The sequence below is a fragment of the Chanodichthys erythropterus genome, chromosome 21, assembly GCF_024489055.1.
Source record: "Chanodichthys erythropterus isolate Z2021 chromosome 21, ASM2448905v1, whole genome shotgun sequence".
Classification (NCBI taxonomy): domain Eukaryota; kingdom Metazoa; phylum Chordata; class Actinopteri; order Cypriniformes; family Xenocyprididae; genus Chanodichthys; species Chanodichthys erythropterus.
In genome coordinates this window covers 34,116,251-34,128,034 of record NC_090241.1, presented here as the reverse complement: position 1 = coordinate 34,128,034, position 11,784 = coordinate 34,116,251, and positions in this window count along the sequence as shown.

The window sequence follows — 11,784 nt, the reverse complement described above, 5'->3', positions numbered from 1 at the left end:
TCATCCAAGATGTTCATGTCTTTCTTTCTTCAGTCGAAAAGAAATGAAGGTTTTTGATGAAAACATTCCAGGATTTTTCTCCATATAGTGGACTTCACTGGAGCCCAAACGGTTGAAGGTCAAAATTACAGTTTTAGTGCAGCTTCAAAGAGCTCTACATGATCCCAGATGAGGAAAAAGGGTCTTATCTAGAGAAACTCATCACTCATTTTCTAAAAAAAAAAAAAAAAAAAAAAAAGTTTTAACAATAAATGCTCATCTTGAACTAGCTCTCTTCTTCTTCTCTATTTGAATTCCGGCAGTGTAGACACTGCTAAGTGTATTACTGCCCTCCACAGGTCAAAGTTTGAACTAAATTGTTATATACTTGCACTAGCATATTGTATATGACAATTTATTTCAGACTTTGACCTGTGGAGGGCAGTAATACACTTAGCAGTGTCTACACTGCTGGAATTCAAATAGAGGAGAAGAAAAAGAAGAGAGCTAGTTCAAGATGAGCATTTATGGTTAAAACGTATAAAATTAAAAAAATATATTTTTAGAAAACGAGCGATGGTTTCTCTAGATAAGACTCTTATTTCTCTTCTGGGATCGCTGTAAACTATAATTTTGACCTTCAACCGTTTGGGCTCCAGTAAAGTCCACAATATAGAGATAAATCCTGGAATGTTTTCATCAAAAACCTTCATTTCTTTTTGACTGAAGAAAGATGGACATGAACATCTTGGATGACATGGGGGTGAGTAAATTATCAGGAAATTTTAATTTGAAAGTGAACTCATCCTTTAAGTAATGTTAACAAATGAGGCTGTATTGTAAAGTGTTACCAAAGTTTATTTTCCTTATTTGGTGCATAAATATGTGCAATATTGTGCTTTTAAATAACTGGTATTAAAATAAATATTTTTATTTGTAATCTATATGATGAATTGACTAATCATTTGGATAAATATCTGCTTAAGTTCATCTGAATCTAAACAAATGGACACTTTGGTTGTTGAGTGACTATAACTAATCATCCTTTGCAACTCATAGAGTGTGTTTGTCTTCAGACTGTTATTCAGTTGAACTACCAAATCCAAATGTCTTTTTCGTGGTTGATTGCCAGTAAAAATCACATTAGACAGAACCTACAAAAATGGCCGGGTCACTGATTAGAGAGGAGAGAAACTTTACATTTCGGTCATTCTGGTCAACGGCGCGGGCGAGAGAATTACCCACGCTCATGAGATAAGGTAAACAAAGGCCGTTAAATTTAGGCTCACTTCCATTCCCCCAGAACTGATTGCATTGACCCAAAGTCACACATTTAGACAGATAAGCAGCCGCAGAGGATGATAATAGACATCCCTTTGCAACTTTTGTGTTTTATCTGTCTCCAACCTGGCACAGCGGTCCCTTAAGACAGCTCGCCACAGTTTGAGAGACCCGGAGTCTGAAAAATGCACCTTTTACAAGCAGTTCTGAATTGGTAAAACTGAGATGTCTTCATCTGGTCAGTTTTTGAAGGTGCAGATGTACACTACCAGTCAAAGTATGGAATAATTAACATTTTTTTTCATGTTTTTGAAAGAAGTCTCTTATACTCTCCGAGGCTATTGTTTCATTAAAATGCAGTAAAAACAGTAATGTGAAATATGATTACAATTCAAAATAACTTGTTATATACTTCTTATTTTCCAGGTTTAGTTTGTCTCCTAATTTAGGAGGCAATGGACTATGGGGAAAAAACTACATGATGAAAATCATAAGCACCATTTAGAGAAGTAAAGTGCATCATTTGAACATTGTTTTGTTGCATAAGTGCTGAAAACTTTCTCAGTAAGTGGAAATAAAGCACAGCAAATATGAAATTATCCAACACATTTGTTTCTTCCCCCCAAACCAAAATTGAACATGCATCCCATCATAGTTATGATTGGCATATTTTTGTTCCACTGGAGAAAATTTTAGATAGACATGACTCATTTAGACCGATTTAAATTTGGCATTTTTATTTTTATTTTTTTTTGCTCAAAACTAAAGATCCTCATTTTCAGAAACCATTACTTCAGTGTTCAGTGAGCACCAATAATGATCGATAAAAATGAGTAGAAATAAGCAAAAAAAAAAAAAAAAAAAAAATTCTGAAGGATCAAGTGACACTGAATATTGAAATAAAATAGCTGATGAAAAATCAGCTTTTTCATCACAGGAATAAATTACATTTTAAAATATATTCAAACAGAAAACATTTTAAATTATAAAAATATTTCACAATAATGCAGTTTCACAGTTTGATCAAATAAATGCAGCCTTGGTGATTTCTTTTTAAAACACTTAAACTTTTACTTTATTTATTTTAACTTCATCAGAATGGTACGAAACTTGGGTTTTGGCATTTGCTATGAGAAAAAAAAAAAAAAAAAAGATTTGAAAAAGTTAAATGATCCTGAAAAAAAAATATAGTCTCACTTCACTCCTCATGGTCAAAAATGACCACATTGAAAATTGTAGCAGTTAATTTAGCCAAAACATTTGGTACTGAATCTTACTGAAAGCTCATTTTTTGAGATATCAACCTCAAATTTCAAACACAACTTGTTTAGATTCATGGCTTTTCTCACAGTTTTAGAATAAAATTGTCACGGCACGAAGAAAGACAGAAGGTAGATCCAATAGCAGCAATAATTTAATAAGGGCAATTCCAAAAACGTAGTCCAAGATACAGGCAGGGGTCAGAATCCATAAACAACAGTTCAAACATAAAACAAGAAACAGGAAACATGAAACCCGGAGAACCAAACAGGAGGGTGACATTCAACAATGAACCACAAGAACAGACAGAAACAACTCGGGCTGCGTTCCAGTTCAGTTTTTAAATGCCCTTCCCTCGCTAACTTCACTCGGTCTCGTTGACTCGGATGTACGTCATTGCTTACGTTGCACGAGTGCCCACTTCTGGCGGAACCTTGCAATGGGCTGAACTGGAACGTCCTAAGCCCTTCATCACTTGGAATTCGCAATGGAGCTGATTTATTATTTATTTTGTCCCCTTAAAAATTGTTTAATACAGCATTCTATATGTATATATGTGTGTTTTAAATGTTTAAAAAATAATTAAAATATCATAGAGTTGTTTGTGGTGGAGTAAATTAAACGTGATATGCGGTGATGTCATAATCGTGTTGCATTGTGGGTTATGAAGCTGCCTGAAGTGTACATATGAAGTAGACTCGCTCCCTCGGTCAAAATCGAGGGAGCGAGGGTCTGTCCATAAACTTCCCTCGAGTCGTCCACTTCGCGAAGTGGAACGCACTTCAAAATGGCGGCAGGGATTCCCCGGAGGGGAAGTGTTTAGGGAAGTTTGCGAGTGTGTGTCTAAAACTGGACTGGAACGCAGCCTCAGACTAAATACACAGACACTAATGACCAAATACACAACAGCTGGGTGTAATGATGAGTGGTAATTAGTCCGGGAAGTGTGTATGGGGAATGTAGTCCATGAGACAGGTGAAAATGACAGTCCGGGACGGAGTGCCCTCTAATGGCTGAAGGGCACTCTCACAGGTGATCGTGACAAAAATGGGTTTTGAAAAAAAAAAAAAAAAAAAAAAATATATATATATATATATATATATATATATATATATATATATATATATATATATATATATATATATATATATATAAAAAAAGTCATAATAAAAGTAAAATTTTTAAAAACTTTTTTTCACTTCAGCAATAATCTGCCAAGTGTCATCTTTAAAAAGAGAACAAACATAAGTGCTCCAAAGCATTCAAGATTTATGACAGTTTCATTTTCAGGTCTATGCTCAAAAAGTGAATAAATGGATTATCACTACTACATAAATATAATTTTGTACCATAAAATCCCCTAAAACTACAAAATATTAAATAAAAAAACATTATCGACGTAAAATATAGTACATTCATTTCAATTATATAATAATAATAACAATAAAAAAACAGTCATTTTTGACCGCCACGTGAAGAGCAACAGAGGGTTAAGAATGAACAACAATCATAACCTTCGCAATTCAACAGATTTACAGACTTCACTGTTAATTAGTAAGATACCAAGACCTTTTTTCTGCTTCTGTTCCTCCCATCTTTTTTCTTTATTGGTGTCGTGACCCGAGTCCCGTCCTCGGTCATGCTTTCCATTCCCCTGCTGTTTGGTGGTCTGGCGAGCGCCAGCATCATCTCACTCACTCACCGCTTTTTAATAAGCGGTTCGTCACGCACGGCCTCTGTCCTTCAGAAAGAGTGGGCACACGGATTGCATGCAGGGTGACTCTGTATTTGAGCAAGACTCTTTCTCCAGTCATTGCCTTTTGGAGTTGAGTTAAATGTTTTTGGGATGATGTGTCTGCACGACACATAACGTTTGCTCTTGACCTCGCTGGCCTGTAATGTTAGTTAAAGATATTCAATTAAGTTTGATTCTGTTGATTCCAGTGTATCTTGTAACCGAAAATTGAATAATAACTTAAATTTCAGCCTTATAGTAATGCTCCAGAAAACTTGGTATGTACACTCTCAAAATATTTAGGCCTAAATATAAAGTTTCTGTCCATTTGGATGAGACAGTTTAAAACAAACTAATATGCTTGATGTGATGCATATTCGTCAGTCATACATTAATGAAACAGGTTAGAAACTGTACTTGATTTTATTTAAATAATCATAAATACATTTATTCAGATTGCTTAGAATAAGCATAAAACTGAAAACAATTGCATTCATTCAGGTAAAAAGTATGAATATGGTTTAAATATGGCTAGTTGTGCAATGAGCAATATTCAATTCCATAATGTATGAGATTGAAAGAAATTAATCCAATTTCTAATTGATAATAAATGTATAAACCTGGTTATTGTGTATTTTAAACACACTTAGTTTAGAAGTTAAAGAAATCTTACCTGCTTTTTACCTGTTTCATTTATATATAACTGACAAAATGCATCACAGTAAGTTTACTGATTTGTTTATGCTAAAACTTTAAATGTTATATGCAATTCCTAAATTTAGGCCTTTTTTGGAGTGATATTGCATATTAGTCATCTAGATTTTATGGTGTTTAATTTATCTTTTTGGAGCATTTAAAAAAAAAAAAGTGCTTTTTATGTGCTTGTCACAAACTTAAAGCACAAATTTCACAATGTCCAATAACCATCAAAGGGCATAATTACCAAAGTCATAATGAAAAACAAACATTGTTTGCAAAAGGTCTTTTTTAACCTGCCTTTCAAAAAGTGCTAAACAAATATTACAGAACAAATGTTTATAACATAATGTGAACCAATGTATACACAACCTAGGATGACCAGGTTTCTCATGGTGGAATAGGGGACGAGTGGGCAATATGATCATGATATGGGAAATTTTATTTTCGCGAGTACAAGTACATGAGCTTGGTATCACTACTGGTATCGGTGCATCCCTACTGCAAAGTTTTGTTATGTACTGTTAAAAAAGAATATCTATAAAATTTGCCAAAGAAGTACTTATTTTCCAGGTTTAGGAGGCAATGGACTTTGGCGGGGAAAACTACATAATTCATAAGGACCATCTGCAGAACTCAAGTGCATAATTTGCTGAAAACCTTACTGTATTTGTCAGAAAGTGGAAAAAAGAGCACCAAATATTAATGCATTTGCTCCCACTCCCCCACCCCCACAAACCAAAGTTGAACATGCATCCCATCATAGTTACGAATGTCATGTTTTTGTTCCACAGGAAAAGACACATTTGGAATGAAAAGAGTGTAGGCAGATATGACTCATTTTGACTGATCAAATTTGGCATTTTTTGCCAAACTTTTTTTTACCAAAAAGACACAAAGTCTTTGTCAAACTTTAGCCACTCAATCACCATGAACATGTCTCGTCTCATGTGCCAACTGATCAAAAGCACTTGATGAAACTCGAGCCAAATATACAATTAGCTCATTACAGCCATTTAAACATTAATATGCACATGCTGACATAATAATAATAATAACAACCCATTTACCCCCTCAGTCACATGTATTAGTATTTCATTTGAAAACCTTCTTCTTCTTTTTTTTTATAAATTAATTTAAATAAGATTTTTGCTGTGCATTCACATAATCCAGTTCAGATGTTTTTTTTCTTTATCTTTCAGCATTTACTCGCTACCAGTTTTGAATAAACATTTCTCTCTCTCTACACTAATCTGGCTAATAAATTGGATAGCGCAGGAGCAGTGTGTTTGCTATCGGAGCCGAGTCGCTTCACTGCCCATCGGGGCGCCTTGCCTCAGAATTGCAGTGACACCATGGTCACTTATTTGAAAGTGTGCAGTGATTGCTCTCGCAACCACACTTTTTTATCTGCACGGAGAGAGACTCTCTAATCAACCTTCAGAGAGTCTATGACATCACAGGCATTGCTTATTTGCTGTGTGTAGCCTGTTATTTGACCCACTTGCTCTATGTTGACAGGCGTTTTAGGGATGGTATATCAGTTTTCATCTCAGTCATTCATATATTTGATTTCTGTGCTTATTTATGTACTGCTTGAGCAATATTAGATTGCATTCTGGGCTCACATTTGTATTGTTGTTGACAGTAGTTTGTAATGGGAATGTAAGCATATTGATTACTGCATAATGATCATTATGTAAGGCATACTTCTTAGTGCTTGAGGTCTGTGGTCTGATATAATCTGAAGTTCAAACCTAATGCCCTGTGAACAAACCACACACTTACAAACAGCACGACTGGGGCAGATTAGAGCTCTTTCCATTTGCACTTTTTTCTGCACATAATTTTATCCCAGTTACAGTCAAATTAGCCTGCTTGCTCTTATCACTCACCCCAGTGCATTGTGGGATATTCAGGAAGACTTTCTTTTTAATTAACTTACAGGCCTTAGAAATGTGTACATTTTTTTGTTTTGAAGAGCAGTGAATGAATTTTTCTGAAGTATTTTTAAGCCATTTGAGGCTGTACTGTATTGTTATAGTCATGACTTAAGGCTTTTGGGGTTGCATTATTGTTTTTATAAGACAATTGTTATAAAATAAAAACATTAAAATAAAAAAGTAACACATTTTCATTAAAATATTGTTTTATTTAGCCAAATTCATTAGGTGCCTATTTTCACTCCTTATATTTGATATGAGTGCCAATACAAAACCGTATTTATCATATGAAAGTAAATGGGAAAAACGAATGGGAAATTTGCACATTTGTAAGTTTAGTTTTTTATATGATTTAGGGGTTCAAGAGCGTAGTGCTGAAACCCTACTGTAAATGCTGCAGAGTTTAGCTCCAACCCCAATTAAACACACCTGAACCAGCTAATCAAGGTCTAATTAGGCATAGAGGGTATGCACGTGACGTCACCGTCAACCGTTACGACTGCGGTCACGTCCACTGAGTGGCAAAAGACTGAGCGGCAACGTTTGTTTTCAGCGTGAATGTCGCAAAAAACACACAAAACACTTCCAAAACAGGAAAGAACGTTTTGATTGACTGTACAAATAGCTTTGTTTATATTTCAAAACTGCAGAAAGCAACAGAAAAATAAGCAAATGGATCACTGAAATTCACAGAAACAACTGGACTCCAGCAGAGAAACGTGGATTTGCAGTTATCATTTTGTGTCAAATTGTTGGATTTTGAGGTAAAATCATACCGTTTATATTGTATTGTTATATATTATGTTGACAACTCATCAATTAAATATTTTCCATCTTATATTCTGCATAATTGGGTGTTTTTCAATAAACAACACTGACAAAAACTTTACTATAAAACTATGTTTTAAGGCTGGACAATATGACGATATAACATTGATATAAGTAATTACGCGGATTTAGACCTACCGATATTGGAGTTATATAAAATATTCACAGGCAGATTTGCTTTATGTATTTCCCCACTGTTGAAATCAGGCACATATAAATGTCCGGAAACATGACTCCTGGCTGCATGTCAATATCCATGGATTAGGTTTATTTGACATGTTATAAGGAACACTTTCGAGTCCAACCTTTAGTGTAATTCGTTAGTTTTAGTCGTGTTTTTGCAGTTTCCTCTATTAAATCCAGTCATGCAGCAGGTTCTTTTGCCACTCAGTCCAGCTGAGGGAGCGTGTTTTCGGCGGGAAAGTGACGTCGTTGCATACCCTCTATACTAGAAACTTCCAAGCAGGTGTGTTGAGGAAAGTTGGAGCTAAACTCTGCAGGACTGAATTTGGAGTCCCCTGTCCTAAACCATTTGGTGTAGGCTTCAGTGTCTTAGGCTATATAGTTGGAATTCTTGGCTCAAGATGGACGATGCTGGATTCACTTGCCGTTCTGGCAAAATTTTTAGGTATTTTGGATTTTTTGAATAACTAGTCCTAGGTTTTTGACCCGATTGGAACCAAACCAGTGCAGCAAAATTCTCTGGAGTCTGACTGTTAATAGTTATCAAAAAAAAGTTGAAATTTCAATTCACGGCCCCTAAGGGTCTCAAAACGTTCAAAGGGGGCGGAGCTATTTACTAAAATAGCTATAACTGGTGAACGGAATGAGATATTTTCAACAAACTCAGAACATCTATGTAAGAGCTCATTCTGTGGTCGTGTGAAAATGGACATGGCGACATGAAAATGGCCATAACTTCTTCCCCGTTAGTCCGATCGACTTGAAAATTGGCATGTAGTGTCTTCGCCAGAGGTGCCATGACTGTCTACGAGGACACTGATGCAGCTATCAGACAAGGTTAACGGAGGCTGATCAGAACGAAACTCGCTGGGCCTGTTTGACTCACGTGCTTAAAGGATCGTGTATCATGCAATTTTTCACGTGACATTCGTACCACATGGTAAAACTCTTCATTCTGAGCAACTTTGCCTCTGGGACCGCCGTCGTCCACCAAATTGTTCGTTAAATGGTTTCAAAAACCAACTTTGGCGAAATAGTCCTAGGTTTTTGGCTCAACCTTGATAACTGTTAAAAAGCATTATAAATCATATTGTTCTTATGCTAATTGTCTTTATTGTCTGTAAATGGTCTTTTCCATCTATAATTGAGATGGCACAAGGCTTGCTAATTAAAACATTATACCTTTTTACGCATGTGCTTAAAGGCCTTAAAGTGCGCAGCCCTGATAATTGCTGCTCGCAGCTATATTTTCTTTTGAATTTGATGAGCTTCTACCAAATGACAAATGAATTCGAGCCAAAGCACATGACCTTTGATATCAACACTGAAAGATATGGGAAGTTTTTCTCCTTTCTTTTAGGAGCCTGTAAATTGCAATGATAACAATGCATGATTATATGGCTAGTTTCATTTTATTATTTGCATTTCACACTTCCTTTAGCATCAGAACAGATCTAATTCCCATTTTGGGTCACACCCCACCTTTTGAGAAGAACTACTCCAAAGTACTGCAAAGAAAACTGGTAAATGCTCCTTTTTATATTCTTTCTCCTCACCCAAAGACATGACCACACATACACATACAAAGTGGGGCACTATTATTAAGAATCTAGTAGTTGTTGGTTTCAGCAGAAATGTCAGCGTGCGTTGTAACCTTTACTTGAGCATGTTATCTGCCTCCATGGCAGTGCAATGGGAAAATGGAGGACGAAGACAACGCAATGGGATTTGAAAGGTCCCCATCAGCGTCTGGCCCTGAGGCGCTCTCCCCTTCACAGTTCAGCAACGCGGATACACCGTTTTACGCGTGCGCACACACACGTGGCACCGTGGAGAAAGCTTCAAATGTTGCTATCTGTCTCCGCACATCTTTATCTGGGCGTATAGGGCTGAACGTGCTCTGTCAAGGAATTACGCGGCACTGGGGGAAGTGGGTAAAGTTGCTGAAACAGCTTTTGCTCGGTCATTGGTAAGTCTTACTGACGCTTACTGCAGTCAACAAAATCAATAATCAAAAGGTGGACATGCTTACGGTTCGGTCACCGAGGGATGTATGCTGCGTAGCATAATGTGATTTACACTAGCAGGACATGTGCATCAACGTCCTTGTTGGTACAACATCCATATCAACAACTCAGATTTAGAACTTGTGAAGGCCAGCTTCAGTCATTATAATGGGAACAATCTAGTTTTGTTCTGTATATATACAGTATATTCTGCAAGGATGCATTAAATTGATAACATTTCTATTTAAACATTTTTTTTCATCAAAGAATCACAAAAACCATGTATCAGTTTCCACAAAAATATGAAGCAGCACAACTGTTTTCAACATTGATAATAATCAGAAATGTTTCTTGAGCAGCAAATCAGCATATTAGAATGATTTCTGAAGGATCATGTGACACTGAAGACTGGAGTAATGATGCTGAAAATTCAGCTTTGATCACAGAAATAAATGACATTTTACAATATATTCAAATAGAAAACAATTATTTTAAATGGTATAATATAATATTTATAATATTTTACTGTATTGATTAAAAAATTGCAGTCTTGGTGTGCATTAACAAACAGACCCCAAACTCAGATTCACTGGATCATTTATTTATTTCATTCACATTTCCTTATTTATTATTTTTGCAGGTTTCATCCTCCTATGATAAAATGCTTGTGATCCTCATTTGTTGCTTTGTATACAAGCTACAGGACTAAATGTACTAAATGTAAATCCCTATCCCATATGTTTTTAGATAGAAGTTGTTGGTGATTTTTTTTAAGCAACTGAAGTATTGATGCAAATTGATTGGACCTGGGTGTGTATTTTAATATGACAGGTTGTGATATGAAACATTGCACAGGTAGCTTAGTGGTAAAAAAAAAAAAAAAAACCTGCATTCAAAAACTTGCAGGTTTAAAACCTCTAAAGAAATAATTCTTGAGACATCACTACTTTGCCCAAGTTACGACGTGCCTGTGAAAGTAATGCAAACTGCAAACAAACAGAAGCTCTCTCTAGTCTAAATTAATGTAACTAGCTATTAACTTCAGGTGGGCTCATCACACACTGCCCATTAGCAGTTGTGATTGCTAATGTCTGCAAATGAAGGGACGGGGCGCATTTGTTCCGTCTGTTTTACTGATGCACTGCTCAAGGATGTCTTGATTACTCTTGAATGTTTTGCAAAGAATTATTACATAGCAAATCCACTGACTAGTTCTTCCTTGTGGAAAACAAACAAGATATTTTGAAAATTGTTTACAAAGCGAAAGTCAGTGGGGTCCAGTGTTGTTTTGCACCTCACTGACTTTCATTGCATGGACAAACAGTTGAGACATTGTTCAGAATTCTTAAAATAAAGGTTCCAAAAGTTTTTTTTTTTTTTTTTTTCGGAAATGCCATTGAAGAACCATTTTGGGTTCCCGAGAACCTTAAAAGAAGTATTATACTCTTAAAAATAAAGGTTCTTTATTGACATTGGTGGTTCTAAAAAGAACCTATGACAACATTTAAAGGTGCCGTAGAACGTCTTTTCAAAAGATGTAATATAAGTCTAAGGTGTCCCCTGAATGTGTCTGTGAAGTTTCAGCACAGAATACCCCATAGATTTTTTTTTAATTATTTTTTTTTAACTGCCTATTTTGGGGCATCATTAACTATGCGCCGATTCAGGCTGCGGCCCCTTTAAATCTCATGCTCCCTGCCCCCTGAGCTCTCGACTATAAGTGCAGTTATACAGTGCATAAACAAAGTTCACACAGCTAATATAACCCTCAAATGGATCTTTACAAGATGTTCGTCATTCATGCTGCATGCATGCATCAATTCCTGTGAGTATAATATTTATTTGGATGTTTACATTTGATTCTGAATGAATT